The 12,626-nt window shown below is 41.9% G+C and overlaps 1 long non-coding RNA gene across 1 annotated transcript; it reads right to left on the bottom strand.

Moving 5' to 3' along the window:
* Positions 1-675: 675 nt before the first annotated feature.
* Positions 676-11,289, bottom strand: LOC121029364 (uncharacterized). The gene is made up of 3 exons (XR_005789703.1): positions 11,125-11,289; positions 10,475-10,612; positions 676-831 (listed from the first exon to the last, which is right to left on the bottom strand). It is a non-coding gene; the product is annotated as an uncharacterized LOC121029364 (long non-coding RNA).
* Positions 11,290-12,626: the final 1,337 nt, after the last annotated feature.

Genomic DNA, 12,626 nt, shown 5'->3' with positions numbered 1-12,626 from the left:
TCTCTTCCTTTCTGCCAGGCTCTCCCAGGGAGTTCACTTGCAGAATCAAATGAAAACCAATCCCTTTTATGCAAACCTTCCTGAAGCAGCAGGGCTATGTTTGGTCCCGAGAGCAGAGGTTCGTGCAGTGGAAGCCCTGGTGGTGATTTCTCTCTACCCAGGCCTCGCCAAGGTCCTCCCCACCACGCAGTGATGAAAGGAAGGATCAAACAGCCCTCTCAAAGCCAAGCTCCATCAGACCTGCCTTTGCTAAATATAGTGCACTTCAATAAACACCATTGTGAATTTGCAGTTTGCTTGCTGGAAAATACACCACCACCTCCATCAAAATTTTATGCATGCATGTATGTATTCAGATCTTTCTCGACTCTCTTTTATCAACTAAAATACTCAGCAAATTTTCTTTTCGTTTTCAATTTGATATTCAATGTTTCTGCTCAGCACAAATTAATTGGAGGAAGCACTGAGTCAGGGAAAGCTGAATGAATAAAGTTTAACCACAAACAAGGTGGAGGTCTCTGAAATTCTTAAAAACACCGCCTTCAGCCAGGCTGCTGAGGTCTGCTGTCCTTCATCCGTGAAATGACACTTCCGCTAGTCAAATAAGGACGGGGTAGATCAAATTAAGATAATCATTGCTTTAGACAAATTCTCCTGAGTAGTGTCTGCTGATATAATTCTCAAAATATGTTCTGCTTTATTGTCTGAAAGACTCTGATGGTAAAGGTGCTGTACTTATTTTTGGTTTATGTTCACCTTTGATCCTGGTGGAAACTAAACATCTTTGTTCTGCAGCCAGCACCTGATCCTTGGGCTTCTGTTCACGCTTACCTAAAAAAAGATCAGGAGAGAAAGCTCACCAAGCACGCAATGGTCAACAGCAGTTGGGGACAGGGAACAAGAACACTGTCTCCAGCGGGAGGCTTGGGGGTCACCACCAGAGGATGCGAAGTTTTGAGCTGCCTTGGGTCCCCCAGACCCCTAGCAGGTGGGAGAGGCGTGGGAATCTGAATTACCACACATGGGCAAAGCCCACTTGCTGTGGTATGCGTGAGAGGTAACACTTTCTGAGACCAGCTTCCTGCCCTAGGAGGCTTAACTGCTTCCATTTTTACATAGAAGGAAGCTTGCAACTTCCTTCATCTATGGCTTTCAGCACCTGCGATTTGGTGGGGGGGGAGGGGGGGAATGTTTTCATTCCTCCTCGGAACCAATTTCTACATCATTAGTTTATCAAATCAACCCAACAAATTAGGGTCTCAATTTTAGAAAGCAAATATTTCAGCCTTGAACCAGACAGAGACAAGAAATAAAACATTACGTAATGCTGGCTACATACAAGAGAAGTGGATTCTAATAGGTCAAAAGAAGGGAAGAAGTCTTTTTTTTTTTCATATTGCTTTTTTTCCTTTTTCCCTTTTTGTGGTTACCAGCCATTTGTGTGTCCTAATGTGCTACAGTTACTCAGTCTTCAAAATGAGTGTAAACTAGGCATTTATGCATTTATGCATTTACAAGATGAGAGCCCCACTCTGAGAAAATCCAAAATAATACCAAAAAATGGCTTACAAAATATGCATCAGGCACGGTTTTCTTCTTTACCAGAGGATTACTCAGTATGTTCCTTTAAATCAGAATTGTGCCGACCAAAGCTTTTACAAACAGCTGTCGAGCGGTGGAAAGAATCAAAAGATCTCAATTAATGTCCCAGCTACAGCATTTTGTAGCTGTGTGACCCTGAGCACGTAAATCAGTGAAACTTCCAGAGCGTCTGTTTTCTCTTCTGTGAAACAAAGATAACAACACTTACTTCACAGACTTGTTGGGATCAAATGAGATAATTTGTGCGGAAATGCTTCGTTAACATAACACATTTATTTGTGAGTTCAGTGAGCGCTCATGGAGCCTCCGCTATGAGGCAGGCACTGGTAGGCACTGACCATATGATCTGCACAGCACGCGGCACGTTCACTTCCAATTTTCATCTGTTAGAGACTTCCAACCTGTGTAGACATTTGGTTTGGATGCAGTACACCCACAACTTCTTAGAAATATATTAATTTGTGTAAACTGAAGGACAGTTGCACATACTCATTTACTTCATCTATTTCATACACGCCATGAACTGTGAACGAACAAAGCATCTGCTTCTAGAAGAATTACCATCCTTACTGGCTAACGTGAAGCAAAGGGAGGGGCACAAACCACAACCTTTTCCAAATACAGAATGGAAAGAAAATGCCTCTTGGTGTGTGGGTGCAGATCCTGCTGTGGGGCTTGCCACTGTAAAGACTCTTCCAAGTTCCCCTGAGCCCCTGAATTGGGCACCACGGTAGGATGTCCTTGGTGGGGCTGTTTTCTATGTTTCAGACTTGTACCACGTCGGTGCAAGTTCTGTCTCAGGCTGTTCTGATGCCAAGTGCTTTGTACCACCTCCTGTGTCCCTCCCCAACTGCCTGAGAGCCTGCAGCCATCTGAACTCCGCTCTTTTCCCAGCACCTGTGTGGAGCAAGGACTGTTTCAGTTTTGCATTAGACCCTAAAACCTACTGGTAGTAATCTTGCCTTACCTTACCTCTTCTATTTAGTTGGGCTTCGATACCTCACATGACACTTGTCAGGAAGCTACATAGACTTTCTCTGGAAATTTTTGTTTGCACAACCATAGGAAGCAAGATGGTAGCATTGCACAACTTGAAGTGTCTGAGGACACTGCATTCTGTCAGTAGCACCTTCCGTAGTGCACAGTAGTGTACAACACGTCCAGCCATACATGGAAGCCCTGATAGGAAGACTAGAAGTTCTGAAATATTCCTCGCAATTGAATCTGAAGCTTGATCACATCCATACTCTCTTTCATGCTCCTGAAAATTGTTTTAGCCACTTTAATCCAACTTTCTAGTCAGCATCAGAAAGTGTTCTCTTGGAATCTGCCTCCTCCCCTCTATCCATGTTGTTAAAACCTTAGTTCAGGGCTGTATCATCTTTCCCCTGAGTTACTCTAGCCATCCATCTCCTATCTGGCCTCTTTGCTTTTAGTCCCTCCTACCACCACCATCCATTTTCTTGCGTTGACAGGGTGATCCATATAAATCACAAGCCTGGCCATGTCATCCCTCTGCTTGTAATCCTTTAATAACTTTCTAGTGCCTTCAGGACAAAATCCACACTTCTTAGCGTGGATATAGGACCCTTCATGATTTTGACCCCTGCTCTCACCTTCTGCTTCTGAAACAATGTACTGGTTCATGTCAAGTCAAGGTCTTTGTGTTTGATGTTTGCTTTGCCTAGACTGCCCTTCCACTCCTCTGCCCCCTTCTCCTGAGCAAGCCCCACTTAGATGTTACCTCCCCTGGGAGCAATTTGGAGGTGAAAGTGGGACCACATATTGAGCAATAAAAACACTTCTGCAGCCCACAAAGTGTTTGAAAGTAACAGTCTTGGTGGAAAGGTCAGCAAGAAAGTCATGCCTCTCCCACCACACACTGATTCATAGGGATTCGATGCTAGTGGCAAGAAGTTCAGAGAGCTATACAAAAAGAAAGAGCCATGCTGAGCCCATTCCACTCTGTTCCTTCCTGGCCTCTGGGCTGCCGCACAGAGATAATCAGATGGCAGAAAAACCCGAGGAGGGGCAGCCTCAAGTCACATGGGAAATAAAAGTCAGAAAACATAGCAGAAAAAGTGTAAGCTCGGGAACCAGGAAAACTGAATTCTGGCCACAATATCTTTAGATTTCAGTTTATTATTTCATTGTGAAAGAATTGGACTCTGTCCAAGGTTTGCATATTGTGCTTCACACAGCCCTAGGTGTTCCAGATGTTTCTCAAGGGCCACCTCAGGAGAATAAAAGAGGCAGAGAGGGGATGAATGTGATTCCCCAAGAACACTTCCATACCTGTCAGATATTCTATTCTTCTGCATAAGACTCCATCAACGCTGCTTAAAATGCATTGCAAGACCCTAAAAGAGACTAATGAACAGTAGGTATCCCATGAACCCACCTTTTCCCAGAGTTAAGGAAGACTTATTGACTGATGCTCCAGTGGTAGCTGGGCATTGCTTCTGGCTGCTTGCTCAGTCACCTCCCTGCTCCACCCCCTCAAACTGTGCTGCCTATTGTCCAAGGATCAGTTGGACTTTGTCCCCAAACCACTCAATGCCAGTTGTATGTGTTGGTGATGTTCTTTTTTTTTAAGTTTATTTATTTATTTATTTTGAGAGTGAGAGAGTGTGAGTGGGGGGAGGGGCAGAGAGAGAGGGAGGGAGAGAGAGAGAGAGAGAGAGAGAGAATCCCAAGCAAGTTCTGCATTGTTAGCATGGAGCCCAACATGGGGCTCCAGTTCACAAGCCCTGAGATCATGACCTGAGCTGGAATCAAGAGCTCGATGCTTAACCAACTGAGCCACGTAGGTGCCCTGATTACATTCCTTTAATTACGTATTATATAAGCCAGTGAAATACAATGAAATGAGAGCCCTTTTTTCTACAAATACTAAGGAGAATGCTTTGGAAAGACTTAGTAAAAACAACTAACTAAGAATATTGCTGTGGAATTATGTATGGGGAAGTAAACTCTGTGGGGAAAGATTGTATAAATCTAAATGGAATCTACTTTCAGACTGTTCCACAAGGAGCTTGGAATTCTAATTCCACTTTAAAGAAATCCAACCTAGAAATGGTACATTTCTAGAAATGGTGCATGGTACATCAGAAAGGGGTTTCCTTAAAAGGGGCAACTCTATGACTCCAAACAGCATGTCCACCCTCAAATCAAGCCTTGGCCCTACATGAGTCACTGGAAAATAGGCACCTGTGTTTTAAGATAAAATGAAATATGTAAATGTATATATACATATTATTTTTATGATTCCCCACTTTGAGACAAACCAGAAAATATTCTTTCTGTAAAACCAAGCAAGTGAACAAGCAAGCAGGCAAAGCCACAGCAACAGTCCAGGCTCTGAGTTTCTGTTGGCATTTTTTTTTTTCCAAACAGAGAAGTCACTTCTACTGAAGGAGACCCTGACTGGCCCTGCATTTGTGCAGCTGTCAGGCTCAATGGCCACTATAACACAGACAACATGGTCATTTCCAACTACAACAGGTGTCCCTGATTTTTAGTCTTTCTTAAATTTCAGCAGAGACTGCAATATGATCATGAAAAAAAAAAAAAAAGTTGGACCAGAAGAGGAAAGATAGTCAGGGGTGCAGAGTGAATGGTGTGAGCCGGAGACTCTCTCTCGAACTGGTCAGTACACTTGTAGTGCCAGAGAGCTGTGCTTGGCAAACCCACCATTGCAAAGATTTACTGATTCTACTGTCAGCTGAGATCAGTGGCTAAATGACTTGTCTCATTTTTGTTGGGTAGGGACAGGATGGTGATCATACAAAGCTGTCTGTGCCCAGTGATAGTAGCAAAATCAGCACTGTTAGGGGTCAACAGAAATGTGCCAACTAAGTGGGCATCGACCTAAGAAGTGTAATACAGTAGCCCAAAGAAGATCCATTACATTCTTTGGTGGAAGGTGTAGCCATTCTGAAATCAGAGTGTGGATCCCTGGCATGTAAAGCAGTTTGTGAAAGACTTAAGTATTTTATCAGGAGTCTCTAGTATCTGTAATTAAAGTATAACCTTTAGTAAACAAATGAAGAACCTGATGCCTTAAATTATAGATAAGGCATGATCCTTCAAAATGGCATCTTGTCACCTATAGAATTCTACCTGGGAAGTGGACTAGTTCTTAAAACCTTTAAAAAGCAAACGTCACCTACATCCTACCAGTGTCTGACCTCTTCAGCCCCTCTTCTTTCTGATAAGCCATTGTCTTAGCCCAGACATATTTTGTACATATTAAAATATATTTCCTTTTTATAGCACAGTTGAAATCACATCTTCTATACTCTTCTGCCACTTGCTTTATGCATCTTATTTTTAAAACTACCATAGGGTATAGTTCCATGTTGTTACTAAAGATTATTTAACTAGCTAGCTCAAGTCTTACTTTATAGAGGGAATAGGGGCATAATAGGAAAAATCCATTAAAACCATACAGAAGGATATATTAAAAAAAACAAACAAACAAAAAAAAACGCTGACAATATGGGAGAAACAAGAGAGAGTCTGAGGGGTAGGAAAGGGGCTGACATCCAGAGGACAAGTAATTTATATCAAGAGCAGGAATAGGCCTACTCTGATGAGCCTTTCCATCTTCTGTGAAATTCAAGGCTCACCTCAGGCTCAATGAGCATCTCTTTAATTTCCCAGGAAGCAGTCTGTAGAATAAAACTTGTGTAATGTTGGGAAATGTCCCCTAACTTTGCCATTATCCATTACCAATCTCTGTTACTTAATAGGATCTCAACTAAGGTACTAATTATGTTGGAATCAGAGTTTTTCAAAGTCAGACTTTCTGGTAGAGTGGGAGTCAAGCCATTATGAGGCCTGTTTATTCCCTTGGTTAATATTTTTCCTTTCATCCAGGACTGTACTTACTTTTTTTTTACAGGAAGCTGAATGAGCTTACCAGAATCTTTGAAACTAAAAGAGCCAACCACAGCACAGTTCTTAATGGGATAAAGAATTGTGGTCCCCAGTTTTCATCAACAGGAAGGAGTCATGGAGTTCCACAAGAGGGGCATTGGCTTTGGGGGTCAGACCATGCGCTTGGGTTCAAATCCAGAGTCTACTACATCCTAGCCATGTCATCTAGGCATGATTCGACTCTCCAAGCCTTTATTTACTCATATATAAGCTGAGGTATATTAATCCCTCCATAATATGGTTATTGGGAGAAGTAAATAAGATAATGTATGCTCTCATGGGCCAAGTCCTTATGTGCATTGCATCAGGCACTGTGCTAGATTTCCAGAAAATGACACATGTTAAGTATATGGCAGACAGTCATTAAAGACTTGTTGACTTGAACTCATTAAGCAATAGGGACACTCAAAAGGTAGACAAATAGGAGACTGTGACCGAAAGGTCTTTGTCACTGTCCTATGAGAGAGTAGATTAAGTCATTTTTTTCCACATATGCTCCCCAGCACTTCTTTTCCAGAAACAGACATAGAGGGAAGAAACAGGGAAGATACATCTTGAGACTGAACAAAAAGTTATAAAAATGATGAATACAATATGTCCACTGCAGGGTGATTATTAATGAAAAAATTCTGTTGTGAAGGGCCATAGCTTAAACTCTAGTCCTGGTCACTTCCAGGATACAGACACTGAGGGCAGTCTTGCACTACTGACATTTTGAGGGAGATAATGCTCTGTTATGGGGGGGGGGGGAGTCCCATGCATTTTAAGGTGTTTGGCACCATCCCTGACCTCAGCGCACTAAATGCCATTGGCACTCTCCACCAAGTTGTGACAACCAGAAATGTCTCCAGACATTGCCCAATGTCCTATATTCCACAAAATAGCTCCTGGTTGAGAACCACTGCTCTAGGGCCTATTTGACCAACGAACGTAAGAAAAAATGTATTCCCAAGGAACAGACCCAGCACCCAGGCTTAACCCAAGATGAACACCTCACCTGCTGGGACACTTCTGGGTGCAGATGTTTCTGTCATCCAGGTTAGCCCTCCGATCAGCTGTATGCTTGTGCCCAAAGGGGAAAAGGACTACAAAAACTGCAAGGATCTGTTTTCATTCAAGTCTCTCAGAAACATCGAGAAATATCATCCTTCCTCGTCATCTGTCCCTCTTGCTAACTCTATTTTGACTGTTCTCCTCCCTGATGTCCCTCCAATATACTGTATTAATCGTGTCTCTTACTCTATACTTTTGATCCTTTGACATCTTGGGGCTTGCTGAATCTGGAAGGAATCCCTTCCCGGGGCTAGACAATTTCTAGGGATAGCAAACAACCTGCAGGTGGGTGGGACTTTCATATGCAAACCAACCCATCCAGAGCCCACACTACCACCCACCTCCTCTATGGGCTCTCACACTCAGGGCCACTATTTCCTGGCCTCAGTGACCCCCCAGAACCAGGTACCAGATAATTAGGGACAGCCACTTTGCCTCAGAGACCGCTGAAATTATTCAGATTTGCCAATCCTAAACTGCATACGCTGCCTTGCCCGTTCCTTCCCACAGAAACCACAACAAAGGCTCTTGCCCATGTGTCTCCCACATTCCCTCAGCCTTCTGACTGACCGTGGTGCTTCCTCATGTGCCCCTTCCTCTTGGGACCTGTGGGTATAATAAATTATCTTTTCAATGGCAATTGCCCCCTCATCAGTTGGCCTTTCTTCTCACTATCTTTCTTCTCACTATCGCATCCTTGGCACAATGTCTGGAACATGGTGTGTGCTCAATGTTTGTTAATTGAATGAATAGATGAATCCCTTGGGGACTCCTAGAAATGACACGAGTCATCTTTGAAGAGGGCCTAAAGCCCAGCAAAAAAAGTTGGAAGAGTCAGAAAAATATATTTGATTACCGTTAACATGGTTTCACTGTCCCCAGGTAGCTGGATCATAACACACAACATAGTGTAAATACAATATAGCACATACACATGATGGCATATTATGCAAACATTAAAAATGATGTTTGGGGGCACCTGGGTGGCTCAGTCGATCGGGCATCAGACTTCGGCTCAGGTCATGATCTCACAGTCCGTGAGTTCAAGCCCCGTGTCGGGCTCTGTGCTGACAGCTCAGAGCCTGGAACCTGCTTTGGATTCTGTGTCTCCCTCTCTGCCCCTCCCCTGCTCATGCTCTCTCTCTGTCTCTCAAAAAATGAATAAACGTTAAAAAAATTTTTTTTAAATCGTGTTTGCAACCTAATGTCTCATACATAGTCATGGAAAAAAACACAATGTAGTTATTCAAATTATATTGCAGGTTTATGTTTGTTAACATGTAAAAATGATACTGATATATATTATTCAGTTAAAACACAAAGCAGGTGGTAGAACAATTTATAAAGGTTGATAATATTTTGTTTAAAATTAGCATAGGGGCACCCCAGTGGCTCAGTCGGTTAAGCGTCCAACTTAGGCTCAGGTCATGATCTCACAGTTTGTGGGTTCAAGCCCCACGTCGGGCCCTGTGCTGACAGCTCAGAGCCTGGAGCCTGCTTTGGATTCTGTGTCTCCCTCTCTCTGCTCCTCCCTTGCTCACACTCTCTGTCTCTCAAAAATAAATAAACATTAAAAAATTTTTTAAGTAGTATAAAATTATAAATATGTTCTGATGATATGTCAGGCACTGTGAGAAACATTTTACATTTATATGGGATTTTTTATAACAGCCCTATAAGGAAGATACTATTATCTCTATTTTAAAGATAAAGAAAATGAGGCTTTTATAGGTAAAACTCTTGCCTATGGCTCTATATTAATATGATAACTATATTAATAACTAAGTTAATAGTTATTTTCTTGAGTTAGGACTATTTATTTCCTCTTTTTTCTAAATTTTCTGCAATGAACATGGGTTAATTTTGCAATATAACATAATTAATTTAAAAGAATACGTAAATATTTTTAATGACAGAAAATGTTCTTTAAGCAACGTTCTCAGATTAGACAGTAAGATAAATTTTATATACAGTATAATTTCAATTATGTTTTCTAAAAAGCAGAAAGAATATACTGAAAGGAAAAGGGTACAAATGTTACAAACAGTTTTTTCACTTTATTTAAGCACTTTGGCATTTCCTAGATTTCTTACAATGATCTTGTTACCATTATTAAGCAATTTGCCAAAGTTGCCTACTGTATATCAATTAGCACTGAGATACTTTAATTGCTGGCTAAACCCCCAAAAAGTCTCTGAGGCAATTTGAGCTCTTACCCCACGATGTCAGGTTATGCAGGGGATTTAATTTGTTTTTTCTATAGCAAAACTAATTTTTATTTCAAATTTAAGAACAGAAAAAGTCTTGGGGTGCCTGGGTGGCTCAGTTGGTTAAGCGTCTGACTTTGGCTCAGGTCATGAGCTTAGAGTTCGTGGGTTCGAGCTCCACATGGGGCTCCATGCTGATAGCTCAGAGCTTGGAGCCTGCTTCCAGATTCTGTGTCTCCCTCTGCCCCTCCTCCACTTGCACTCTGTCTCTCAAAGATAAAAAAAAAAAAAAAAAAATAGAAAAGGTCTTGATGCCAATGCATTTCACTCCCCTTTCTTCCCCAGCCCACCCCTTCCTTCACACCTGCCCACACCCCCTTCCTAGGGATTAGCCACCAGTTTTACTGCATCTCAAAATATTAGGGAAAAGAAACACGTTAATATTTCAGAAATATTATCCTTCCTCACATCGGGGTACTGAAACAATCAGACCCCAAACCAGACAAACCGGATTTACCCCTCTGAATGATTGACACATGGCCTTTTCCAGGTAGAGCTAAGTTAGTTGTAAAACCTCCGCCCTCCTGGGACTTAAAGTCAGCCAGGCTGACATGACTCCTCTTTCCTCAGGTTAAGGATTTATCGTCAAATGGAGATAGAACCCTCTTTACCTAGAAGGGTGGTCACATCAGGTCATCCTGGAGGGAACTGAGAGAGTACATTGAAGCCTAAGCTGGCAGCTGCTTTTGGCTATTAAGTAGTCTTTCTGCTCTGGAGCAGATGGTGTTGGTAGTGCCTTACAAGTCACCCTGGAAAGACACAAACACATCGGAAAGTCGGCTTTGACTTTCCCCATTAAATCTCTTTTGAGTTTATATATAAATATAAACATGTGTGTATATATATATACATATATAGTTGTGTTTGATAAATATATGACATCTACATACCACTAGCATTTATATAATGTTTACTCTGCAGGCTTGTCAGTGTATTTTCAACGTGTACCTAAGCCAGTGCTTGGCACACACTGGGCACTCAATATCAATTTGTTATATTTGTGATAAATAAATGGTAAGTGAATTCTAAAAGGTGAATATCCACAGATAACGTGCACATAACTAAGATGAATTCAAATGTATTCTGTCCATAAAATGACACATGGGCAGTCTTAAGGGGTAAGAATGTAACTTGTTGCCTTTCCCAAAGCTCCACAGTTGGAGCAGGGATCTGTCTGGAGTAGGGAATGCTGAGTTGTGCTGTGCTCAGTGTGGAGAGGGGGTAGTTCCTTGCTTTGTCCGTGGATATACTAGGTACATACCAGAGCGGCCTTCTAGGTGGAGGCATGCCAGGGGACCCAGAGCCACTGCAGAGTCAGTCTCAAGCTCAGTGTATCTCCCAACTCAAAAGAGTCTCAGGTAGAACCACGTTCCCTAGATACCCAGAGCCAGCCAGAAGCATATACACACAAGCAGCAGGTCCTTACGGTGGCTCCAGAGTGTTAAGAGTCTTCTGAATTTGGTTTTGGGGTCAGCCAAGAATCCAATCACAAACATAGATCTTATAATTACTTTGGGAATTTGGAACTCCGTGCCTGGTGACATTCTCTGTTTCCATTATTATCGTCATGATCATTAACTTTGCAATTACATTTATTTGAACACCTACACGCTAGGCACTCTGCCAAGTACTTTGTTTCTAATTGTTATAACCTCTCTAGAAGGTATTATTATCTACATGTTACAAAAGAGAAAATGAGCCCTAGAGAGGCTAAATAACTTTCTTAAGGCTCACAGCTAGGAAAAGGCTTGCCTTCTCAGTTCAAAATCCATTAATGACTCCTCATTTCCTAAAGTCGCTGTTTGTCTCTGTATTTCAAAGAACACTGGGGGTGCCACAGAGGAGCCCCAGGAGCCATGTCAAAGGCAAGATCATGTGGCAGGTTCCAGGGTTTCTCCCTGCAGTGCGTATTTTGATGATTCTCTGATTTCATCTATTTTCAATTCCAGTCATCCGTGTAAGATTTAATTTGATTTCTTGAGGGCTCTGCTGACATTTGAAAAAAATAACAGAAAGAAAGGAAGGGATTGAAGTAGGGAAAGAGGGATAAAAGGATAAAAAAGCCATTGACCTAAAGAAGAAAATCTAAACTTCTTAATTTTGGCATTTCCGGACTTGCAGAAACTGAGACATCATTTCTCCTGTGACAGCAAGCCCTGTTCTTGAACACTTCTTCTCCCATCATACTGACCAAATGTTGTTTCTGGAACTCTCCTCTTGTCTATTTGCATCTGTGTCTCTCTTCTTCAGCCTCCCAAGCTTCTGCTGTTTCTTTCTGCCCTCCATTTCCAGCTGCCCCACAGCTTCTGTCCCCTGAAGACTTCACTACTCCCCCTGCCTGGAAGTTATTCAAAAGGGCAGAGGGGTGGGAGGTGGGAGGTGGGGGTGGGGAGAAGGTGCCACTGGCATCTGGTGGGTAAGGCCAGAGATGCTGCTAAACATTGTATAATTCACAGGACAAGCTCAAATTGTCAGTGGTGCCAAGGGAGGGAAACCCTCCAACAAGACACAGAAACTAAATAACAAAAACGGAAAAGAAAAAAGTAAAACCATCTTACTCTCGATGTGATTATTAATGTAGAAATTCCTAAAGAATCTATAAAACACTATGAGGACTAGTAAGGAATTTATAAAGGTCATAGTATATAAGGTCAATATACCAAAAAATTAATTTTATTTGTATGTACTTGCAGAAAACACTTAGAAAGTATTTTTAAACATAGCGACAAATACATAAAATATTTCAGAATAAATGTAATAAAA

Source organism: Herpailurus yagouaroundi, unplaced genomic scaffold (genome assembly GCF_014898765.1).
Source record: "Herpailurus yagouaroundi ecotype Mexico unplaced genomic scaffold, PumYag 28, whole genome shotgun sequence".
Classification (NCBI taxonomy): Eukaryota; Metazoa; Chordata; class Mammalia; order Carnivora; family Felidae; genus Herpailurus; species Herpailurus yagouaroundi.
This window is presented reverse-complemented; position numbering and strand designations above follow the sequence as displayed.